The sequence below is a fragment of the Patagioenas fasciata genome, unplaced genomic scaffold (assembly GCF_037038585.1).
Source record: "Patagioenas fasciata isolate bPatFas1 unplaced genomic scaffold, bPatFas1.hap1 Unplaced_22, whole genome shotgun sequence".
Lineage (NCBI taxonomy): Eukaryota > Metazoa > Chordata > Aves > Columbiformes > Columbidae > Patagioenas > Patagioenas fasciata.
Window position 1 is genome coordinate 252,373 of NW_027288644.1, and position 9,482 is coordinate 261,854.

A 9,482-nucleotide genomic window follows, 5' to 3' on the forward strand; every position below is an offset into this window, starting at 1 on the left:
GATCGATTGTTAAACGTCTTTCCTAGGGCGACTGTGAAGCATTTGCCAGCGGAGGAGAAGTAGCACGGAGCAGCATTCAGTACTGCCTACGAGTGTCTTTGCTACCCTACTAGCGGAGCTCCAAGAACAGGCACACATCTTCAGGTACCTTCCAAATGTGGATTCCCCTGCAGCCCCGTAGGCGGGCGTGCAGTACGCCAACCGTCAACGGACGTTTTTCCCCTCAAGCCTGTCAGGACGTTGCTCGTCCGTCTTTCCCTCAATAGATGGGAGTAGGCGCGCTTGCGGATGTGTGCGTGTGTGTGGCCACGCGTTTGCTTAGGCATCAGTGTGTGAAAAGGTAGGTGCTTTTCTCTAGCTGCGTGTGCGTGCACGTGGTGCTGGGTGCACATCCCTGGGTGCTGGTGGAAAGGTTTCTGCATGGTTTTCGCTGAGGAATCGTGTGTGTGCACATGGACAAAGAGAAGGCGCAGCAACCAGGTTCCAGCGCCGAAGAAGGCAAAAGGCGAGGTTTCCGGCGCTATCTCCTTCTCTCCCCAGAGCTAGTCGCGCAAAGCAAGCCGCTAAGCCGGCGACCGGCAAGAGAGCTACAACGAAGCATGCCGAACGGAGAAAATAGCAGCAGCTCATCTGTTCACACCTTGTTTCTGCCATGTGCTTGAACGCCAAGACGTTCGCGCTTCTGTGAGATGAAAGACGTCCTTCTGCATATGTGCTTGCTCACACCGGTGCACTTGTTAGTGTATCCATTCAGTCCTGGGCTGCGGGGCATTCAGAAGTGGCTCTGTGGAGACGTCTGCATAGAGGCAGCTGTCAGAACACGCACACTCGATTGTTCACCAAAACATATGCAGACGCGTCCTTAGCCTGTAGATTTGGATGCACAGAGTTCCCTGTGTTCGCAAGAGACAAGGGAATCGCGTCTGTGCGCACAGAAGCAATAGCGGACCGTTTCCCTCGGAGTGAACGCGAAAGAGCCGTCTATATACTCGCAGACACGCGAACGTGCCTCAATGCGGTCACAGAGGCAGCAGCTTTTGCACAGATGCTCCTGGTGATTCTGGCACTTTCCAGGCACACTCCTGAAAGTCGCGCACACTGCTGTTCACTCGCTAAACGACCTCTTGGGAAACACGTCTCCGGTCGACGGACCGCTCAGATTGCTTCTCGTGTAACTGTGAACTGTGTCAGCGCAGGGAATCCGTCTCTGTTGAGCAGATGTCAATCCTGCCTCGCTTTTGCTTTGTTGCCTCTACCAAGATGATTTCCCGTTTCTCTCTTCACTGGAGCAGGCAGACACAGCCAACGCACATCAAGTGTCAAGAGACACGCTCTGCTGAGCTCAACGCTTGTGCAGATGCACATGTGCGACGAAGTCAACACACGTGCTTGTGGAGAGAAAGAAAGGGACTCCCAGGCGTGTGGAGCGACGGGGAGAAAGAGCGGGTGCTGAGGAACGCAGTTTCAAACAGACTGTCTCCACACAAACAGGCACCTGTCTGCAGGTATCCTAGATCTTGATTCTTGAACTTGAGGAAACACGCGTCTGAGCAAAACTCCCAAACGCTTCCAGGAAAGACACAGGCTCTCCCACAAGCACACAAGTGTTTGCCCTCAGCTATAGATCAGGGACAAGCCTGTGAAGAGATGCCCTGCTATTCTTTCGCCTTACGGCATCATGTGTTTCGTTCCTCTTGGAGATCGATTGTTAAACGTCTTTCCTAGGGCGACTGTGAAGCATTTGCCAGCGGAGGAGAAGTAGCACGGAGCAGCATTCAGTACTGCCTACGAGTGTCTTTGCTACCCTACTAGCGGAGCTCCAAGAACAGGCACACATCTTCAGGTACCTTCCAAATGTGGATTCCCCTGCAGCCCCGTAGGCGGGCGTGCAGTACGCCAACCGTCAACGGACGTTTTTCCCCTCAAGCCTGTCAGGACGTTGCTCGTCCGTCTTTCCCTCAATAGATGGGAGTAGGCGCGCTTGCGGATGTGTGCGTGTGTGTGGCCACGCGTTTGCTTAGGCATCAGTGTGTGAAAAGGTAGGTGCTTTTCTCTAGCTGCGTGTGCGTGCACGTGGTGCTGGGTGCACATCCCTGGGTGCTCGTGGAAAGGTTTCTGCATGGTTTTCGCTGAGGAATCGTGTGTGTGCACATGGACAAAGAGAAGGCGCAGCAACCAGGTTCCAGCGCCGAAGAAGGCAAAAGGCGAGGTTTCCGGCGCTATCTCCTTCTCTCCCCAGAGCTAGTCGCGCAAAGCAAGCCGCTAAGCCGGCGACCGGCAAGAGAGCTACAACGAAGCATGCCGAACGGAGAAAATAGCAGCAGCTCATCTGTTCACACCTTGTTTCTGCCATGTGCTTGAACGTCAAGACGTTCGCGCTTCTGTGAGATGAAAGACGTCCTTCTGCATATGTGCTTGCTCACACCGGTGCACTTGTTAGTGTATCCATTCAGTCCTGGGCTGCGGGGCATTCAGAAGTGGCTCTGTGGAGACGTCTGCATAGAGGCAGCTGTCAGAACACGCACACTCGATTGTTCACCAAAACATATGCAGACGCGTCCTTAGCCTGTAGATTTGGATGCACAGAGTTCCCTGTGTTCGCAAGAGACAAGGGAATCGCGTCTGTGCGCACAGAAGCAATAGCGGACCGTTTCCCTCGGAGTGAACGCGAAAGAGCCGTCTATATACTCGCAGACACGCGAACGTGCCTCAATGCGGTCACAGAGGCAGCAGCTTTTGCACAGATGCTCCTGGTGATTCTGGCACTTTCCAGGCACACTCCTGAAAGTCGCGCACACTGCTGTTCACTCGCTAAACGACCTCTTGGGAAACACGTCTCCGGTCGACGGACCGCTCAGATTGCTTCTCGTGTAACTGTGAACTGTGTCAGCGCAGGGAATCCGTCTCTGTTGAGCAGATGTCAATCCTGCCTCGCTTTTGCTTTGTTGCCTCTACCAAGATGATTTCCCGTTTCTCTCTTCACTGGAGCAGGCAGACACAGCCAACGCACATCAAGTGTCAAGAGACACGCTCTGCTGAGCTCAACGCTTGTGCAGATGCACATGTGCGACGAAGTCAACACACGTGCTTGTGGAGAGAAAGAAAGGGACTCCCAGGCGTGTGGAGCGACGGGGAGAAAGAGCGGGCGCTGAGGAACGCAGTTTCAAACAGACTGTCTCCACACAAACAGGCACCTGTCTGCAGGTATCCTAGATCTTGATTCTTGAACTTGAGGAAACACGCGTCTGAGCAAAACTCCCAAACGCTTCCAGGAAAGACACAGGCTCTCCCACAAGCACACAAGTGTTTGCCCTCAGCTATAGATCAGGGACAAGCCTGTGAAGAGATGCCCTGCTATTCTTTCGCCTTACGGCATCATGTGTTTCGTTCCTCTTGGAGATCGATTGTTAAACGTCTTTCCTAGGGCGACTGTGAAGCATTTGCCAGCGGAGGAGAAGTAGCACGGAGCAGCGTTCAGTACTGCCTACGAGTGTCTTTGCTACCCTACTAGCGGAGCTCCAAGAACAGGCACACATCTTCAGGTACCTTCCAAATGTGGATTCCCCTGCAGCCCCGTAGGCGGGCGTGCAGTACGCCAACCGTCAACGGACGTTTTTCCCCTCAAGCCTGTCAGGACGTTGCTCGTCCGTCTTTCCCTCAATAGATGGGAGTAGGCGCGCTTGCGGATGTGTGCGTGTGTGTGGCCACGCGTTTGCTTAGGCATCAGTGTGTGAAAAGGTAGGTGCTTTTCTCTAGCTGCGTGTGCGTGCACGTGGTGCTGGGTGCACATCCCTGGGTGCTCGTGGAAAGGTTTCTGCATGGTTTTCGCTGAGGAATCGTGTGTGTGCACATGGACAAAGAGAAGGCGCAGCAACCAGGTTCCAGCGCCGAAGAAGGCAAAAGGCGAGGTTTCCGGCGCTATCTCCTTCTCTCCCCAGAGCTAGTCGCGCAAAGCAAGCCGCTAAGCCGGCGACCGGCAAGAGAGCTACAACGAAGCATGCCGAACGGAGAAAATAGCAGCAGCTCATCTGTTCACACCTTGTTTCTGCCATGTGCTTGAACGTCAAGACGTTCGCGCTTCTGTGAGATGAAAGACGTCCTTCTGCATATGTGCTTGCTCACACCGGTGCACTTGTTAGTGTATCCATTCAGTCCTGGGCTGCGGGGCATTCAGAAGTGGCTCTGTGGAGACGTCTGCATAGAGGCAGCTGTCAGAACACGCACACTCGATTGTTCACCAAAACATATGCAGACGCGTCCTTAGCCTGTAGATTTGGATGCACAGAGTTCCCTGTGTTCGCAAGAGACAAGGGAATCGCGTCTGTGCGCACAGAAGCAATAGCGGACCGTTTCCCTCGGAGTGAACGCGAAAGAGCCGTCTATATACTCGCAGACACGCGAACGTGCCTCAATGCGGTCACAGAGGCAGCAGCTTTTGCACAGATGCTCCTGGTGATTCTGGCACTTTCCAGGCACACTCCTGAAAGTCGCGCACACTGCTGTTCACTCGCTAAACGACCTCTTGGGAAACACGTCTCCGGTCGACGGACCGCTCAGATTGCTTCTCGTGTAACTGTGAACTGTGTCAGCGCAGGGAATCCGTCTCTGTTGAGCAGATGTCAATCCTGCCTCGCTTTTGCTTTGTTGCCTCTACCAAGATGATTTCCCGTTTCTCTCTTCACTGGAGCAGGCAGACACAGCCAACGCACATCAAGTGTCAAGAGACACGCTCTGCTGAGCTCAACGCTTGTGCAGATGCACATGTGCGACGAAGTCAACACACGTGCTTGTGGAGAGAAAGAAAGGGACTCCCAGGCGTGTGGAGCGACGGGGAGAAAGAGCGGGCGCTGAGGAACGCAGTTTCAAACAGACTGTCTCCACACAAACAGGCACCTGTCTGCAGGTATCCTAGATCTTGATTCTTGAACTTGAGGAAACACGCGTCTGAGCAAAACTCCCAAACGCTTCCAGGAAAGACACAGGCTCTCCCACAAGAACACAAGTGTTTGCCCTCAGCTATAGATCAGGGACAAGCCTGTGAAGAGATGCCCTGCTATTCTTTCGCCTTACGGCATCATGTGTTTCGTTCCTCTTGGAGATCGATTGTTAAACGTCTTTCCTAGGGCGACTGTGAAGCATTTGCCAGCGGAGGAGAAGTAGCACGGAGCAGCGTTCAGTACTGCCTACGAGTGTCTTTGCTACCCTACTAGCGGAGCTCCAAGAACAGGCACACATCTTCAGGTACCTTCCAAATGTGGATTCCCCTGCAGCCCCGTAGGCGGGCGTGCAGTACGCCAACCGTCAACGGACGTTTTTCCCCTCAAGCCTGTCAGGACGTTGCTCGTCCGTCTTTCCCTCAATAGATGGGAGTAGGCGCGCTTGCGGATGTGTGCGTGTGTGTGGCCACGCGTTTGCTTAGGCATCAGTGTGTGAAAAGGTAGGTGCTTTTCTCTAGCTGCGTGTGCGTGCACGTGGTGCTGGGTGCACATCCCTGGGTGCTCGTGGAAAGGTTTCTGCATGGTTTTCGCTGAGGAATCGTGTGTGTGCACATGGACAAAGAGAAGGCGCAGCAACCAGGTTCCAGCGCCGAAGAAGGCAAAAGGCGAGGTTTCCGGCGCTATCTCCTTCTCTCCCCAGAGCTAGTCGCGCAAAGCAAGCCGCTAAGCCGGCGACCGGCAAGAGAGCTACAACGAAGCATGCCGAACGGAGAAAATAGCAGCAGCTCATCTGTTCACACCTTGTTTCTGCCATGTGCTTGAACGTCAAGACGTTCGCGCTTCTGTGAGATGAAAGACGTCCTTCTGCATATGTGCTTGCTCACACCGGTGCACTTGTTAGTGTATCCATTCAGTCCTGGGCTGCGGGGCATTCAGAAGTGGCTCTGTGGAGACGTCTGCATAGAGGCAGCTGTCAGAACACGCACACTCGATTGTTCACCAAAACATATGCAGACGCGTCCTTAGCCTGTAGATTTGGATGCACAGAGTTCCCTGTGTTCGCAAGAGACAAGGGAATCGCGTCTGTGCGCACAGAAGCAATAGCGGACCGTTTCCCTCGGAGTGAACGCGAAAGAGCCGTCTATATACTCGCAGACACGCGAACGTGCCTCAATGCGGTCACAGAGGCAGCAGCTTTTGCACAGATGCTCCTGGTGATTCTGGCACTTTCCAGGCACACTCCTGAAAGTCGCGCACACTGCTGTTCACTCGCTAAACGACCTCTTGGGAAACACGTCTCCGGTCGACGGACCGCTCAGATTGCTTCTCGTGTAACTGTGAACTGTGTCAGCGCAGGGAATCCGTCTCTGTTGAGCAGATGTCAATCCTGCCTCGCTTTTGCTTTGTTGCCTCTACCAAGATGATTTCCCGTTTCTCTCTTCACTGGAGCAGGCAGACACAGCCAACGCACATCAAGTGTCAAGAGACACGCTCTGCTGAGCTCAACGCTTGTGCAGATGCACATGTGCGACGAAGTCAACACACGTGCTTGTGGAGAGAAAGAAAGGGACTCCCAGGCGTGTGGAGCGACGGGGAGAAAGAGCGGGCGCTGAGGAACGCAGTTTCAAACAGACTGTCTCCACACAAACAGGCACCTGTCTGCAGGTATCCTAGATCTTGATTCTTGAACTTGAGGAAACACGCGTCTGAGCAAAACTCCCAAACGCTTCCAGGAAAGACACAGGCTCTCCCACAAGCACACAAGTGTTTGCCCTCAGCTATAGATCAGGGACAAGCCTGTGAAGAGATGCCCTGCTATTCTTTCGCCTTACGGCATCATGTGTTTCGTTCCTCTTGGAGATCGATTGTTAAACGTCTTTCCTAGGGCGACTGTGAAGCATTTGCCAGCGGAGGAGAAGTAGCACGGAGCAGCGTTCAGTACTGCCTACGAGTGTCTTTGCTACCCTACTAGCGGAGCTCCAAGAACAGGCACACATCTTCAGGTACCTTCCAAATGTGGATTCCCCTGCAGCCCCGTAGGCGGGCGTGCAGTACGCCAACCGTCAACGGACGTTTTTCCCCTCAAGCCTGTCAGGACGTTGCTCGTCCGTCTTTCCCTCAATAGATGGGAGTAGGCGCGCTTGCGGATGTGTGCGTGTGTGTGGCCACGCGTTTGCTTAGGCATCAGTGTGTGAAAAGGTAGGTGCTTTTCTCTAGCTGCGTGTGCGTGCACGTGGTGCTGGGTGCACATCCCTGGGTGCTCGTGGAAAGGTTTCTGCATGGTTTTCGCTGAGGAATCGTGTGTGTGCACATGGACAAAGAGAAGGCGCAGCAACCAGGTTCCAGCGCCGAAGAAGGCAAAAGGCGAGGTTTCCGGCGCTATCTCCTTCTCTCCCCAGAGCTAGTCGCGCAAAGCAAGCCGCTAAGCCGGCGACCGGCAAGAGAGCTACAACGAAGCATGCCGAACGGAGAAAATAGCAGCAGCACATCTGTTCACACCTTGTTTCTGCCATGTGCTTGAACGCCAAGACGTTCGCGCTTCTGTGAGATGAAAGACGTCCTTCTGCATATGTGGTTGCTCACACCGGTGCACTTGTTAGTGTATCCATTCAGTCCTGGGCTGCGGGGCATTCAGAAGTGGCTCTGTGGAGACGTCTGCATAGAGGCAGCTGTCAGAACACGCACACTCGATTGTTCACCAAAACATATGCAGACGCGTCCTTAGCCTGTAGATTTGGATGCACAGAGTTCCCTGTGTTCGCAAGAGACAAGGGAATCGCGTCTGTACGCACAGAAGCAATAGCGGACCGTTTCCCTCGGAGTGAACGCGAAAGAGCCGTCTATATACTCGCAGACACGCGAACGTGCCTCAATGCGGTCACAGAGGCAGCAGCTTTTGCACAGATGCTCCTGGTGATTCTGGCACTTTCCAGGCACACTCCTGAAAGTCGCGCACACTGCTGTTCACTCGCTAAACGACCTCTTGGGAAACACGTCTCCGGTCGACGGACCGCTCAGATTGCTTCTCGTGTAACTGTGAACTGTGTCAGCGCAGGGAATCCGTCTCTGTTGAGCAGATGTCAATCCTGCCTCGCTTTTGCTTTGTTGCCTCTACCAAGATGATTTCCCGTTTCTCTCTTCACTGGAGCAGGCAGACACAGCCAACGCACATCAAGTGTCAAGAGACATGCTCTGCTGAGCTCAACGCTTGTGCAGATGCACATGTGCGACGAAGTCAACACACGTGCTTGTGGAGAGAAAGAAAGGGACTCCCAGGCGTGTGGAGCGACGGGGAGAAAGAGCGGGCGCTGAGGAACGCAGTTTCAAACAGACTGTCTCCACACAAACAGGCACCTGTCTGCAGGTATCCTAGATCTTGATTCTTGAACTTGAGGAAACACGCGTCTGAGCAAAACTCCCAAACGCTTCCAGGAAAGACACAGGCTCTCCCACAAGCACACAAGTGTTTGCCCTCAGCTATAGATCAGGGACAAGCTTGTGAAGAGATGCCCTGCTATTCTTTCGCCTTATGGCATCATGTGTTTCGTTCCTCTTGGAGATCGATTGTTAAACGTCTTTCCTAGGGCGACTGTGAAGCATTTGCCAGCGGAGGAGAAGTAGCACGGAGCAGCATTCAGTACTGCCTACGAGTGTCTTTGCTACCCTACTAGCGGAGCTCCAAGAACAGGCACACATCTTCAGGTACCTTCCAAATGTGGATTCCCCTGCAGCCCCGTAGGCGGGCGTGCAGTACGCCAACCGTCAACGGACGTTTTTCCCCTCAAGCCTGTCAGGACGTTGCTCGTCCGTCTTTCCCTCAATAGATGGGAGTAGGCGCGCTTGCGGATGTGTGCGTGTGTGTGGCCACGCGTTTGCTTAGGCATCAGTGTGTGAAAAGGTAGGTGCTTTTCTCTAGCTGCGTGTGCGTGCACGTGGTGCTGGGTGCACATCCCTGGGTGCTGGTGGAAAGGTTTCTGCATGGTTTTCGCTGAGGAATCGTGTGTGTGCACATGGACAAAGAGAAGGCGCAGCAACCAGGTTCCAGCGCCGAAGAAGGCAAAAGGCGAGGTTTCCGGCGCTATCTCCTTCTCTCCCCAGAGCTAGTCGCGCAAAGCAAGCCGCTAAGCCGGCGACCGGCAAGAGAGCTACAACGAAGCATGCCGAACGGAGAAAATAGCAGCAGCTCATCTGTTCACACCTTGTTTCTGCCATGTGCTTGAACGCCAAGACGTTCGCGCTTCTGTGAGATGAAAGACGTCCTTCTGCATATGTGGTTGCTCACACCGGTGCACTTGTTAGTGTATCCATTCAGTCCTGGGCTGCGGGGCATTCAGAAGTGGCTCTGTGGAGACGTCTGCATAGAGGCAGCTGTCAGAACACGCACACTCGATTGTTCACCAAAACATATGCAGACGCGTCCTTAGCCTGTAGATTTGGATGCACAGAGTTCCCTGTGTTCGCAAGAGACAAGGGAATCGCGTCTGTGCACACAGAAGCAATAGCGGACCGTTTCCCTCGGAGTGAACGCGAAAGAGCCGTCTATAT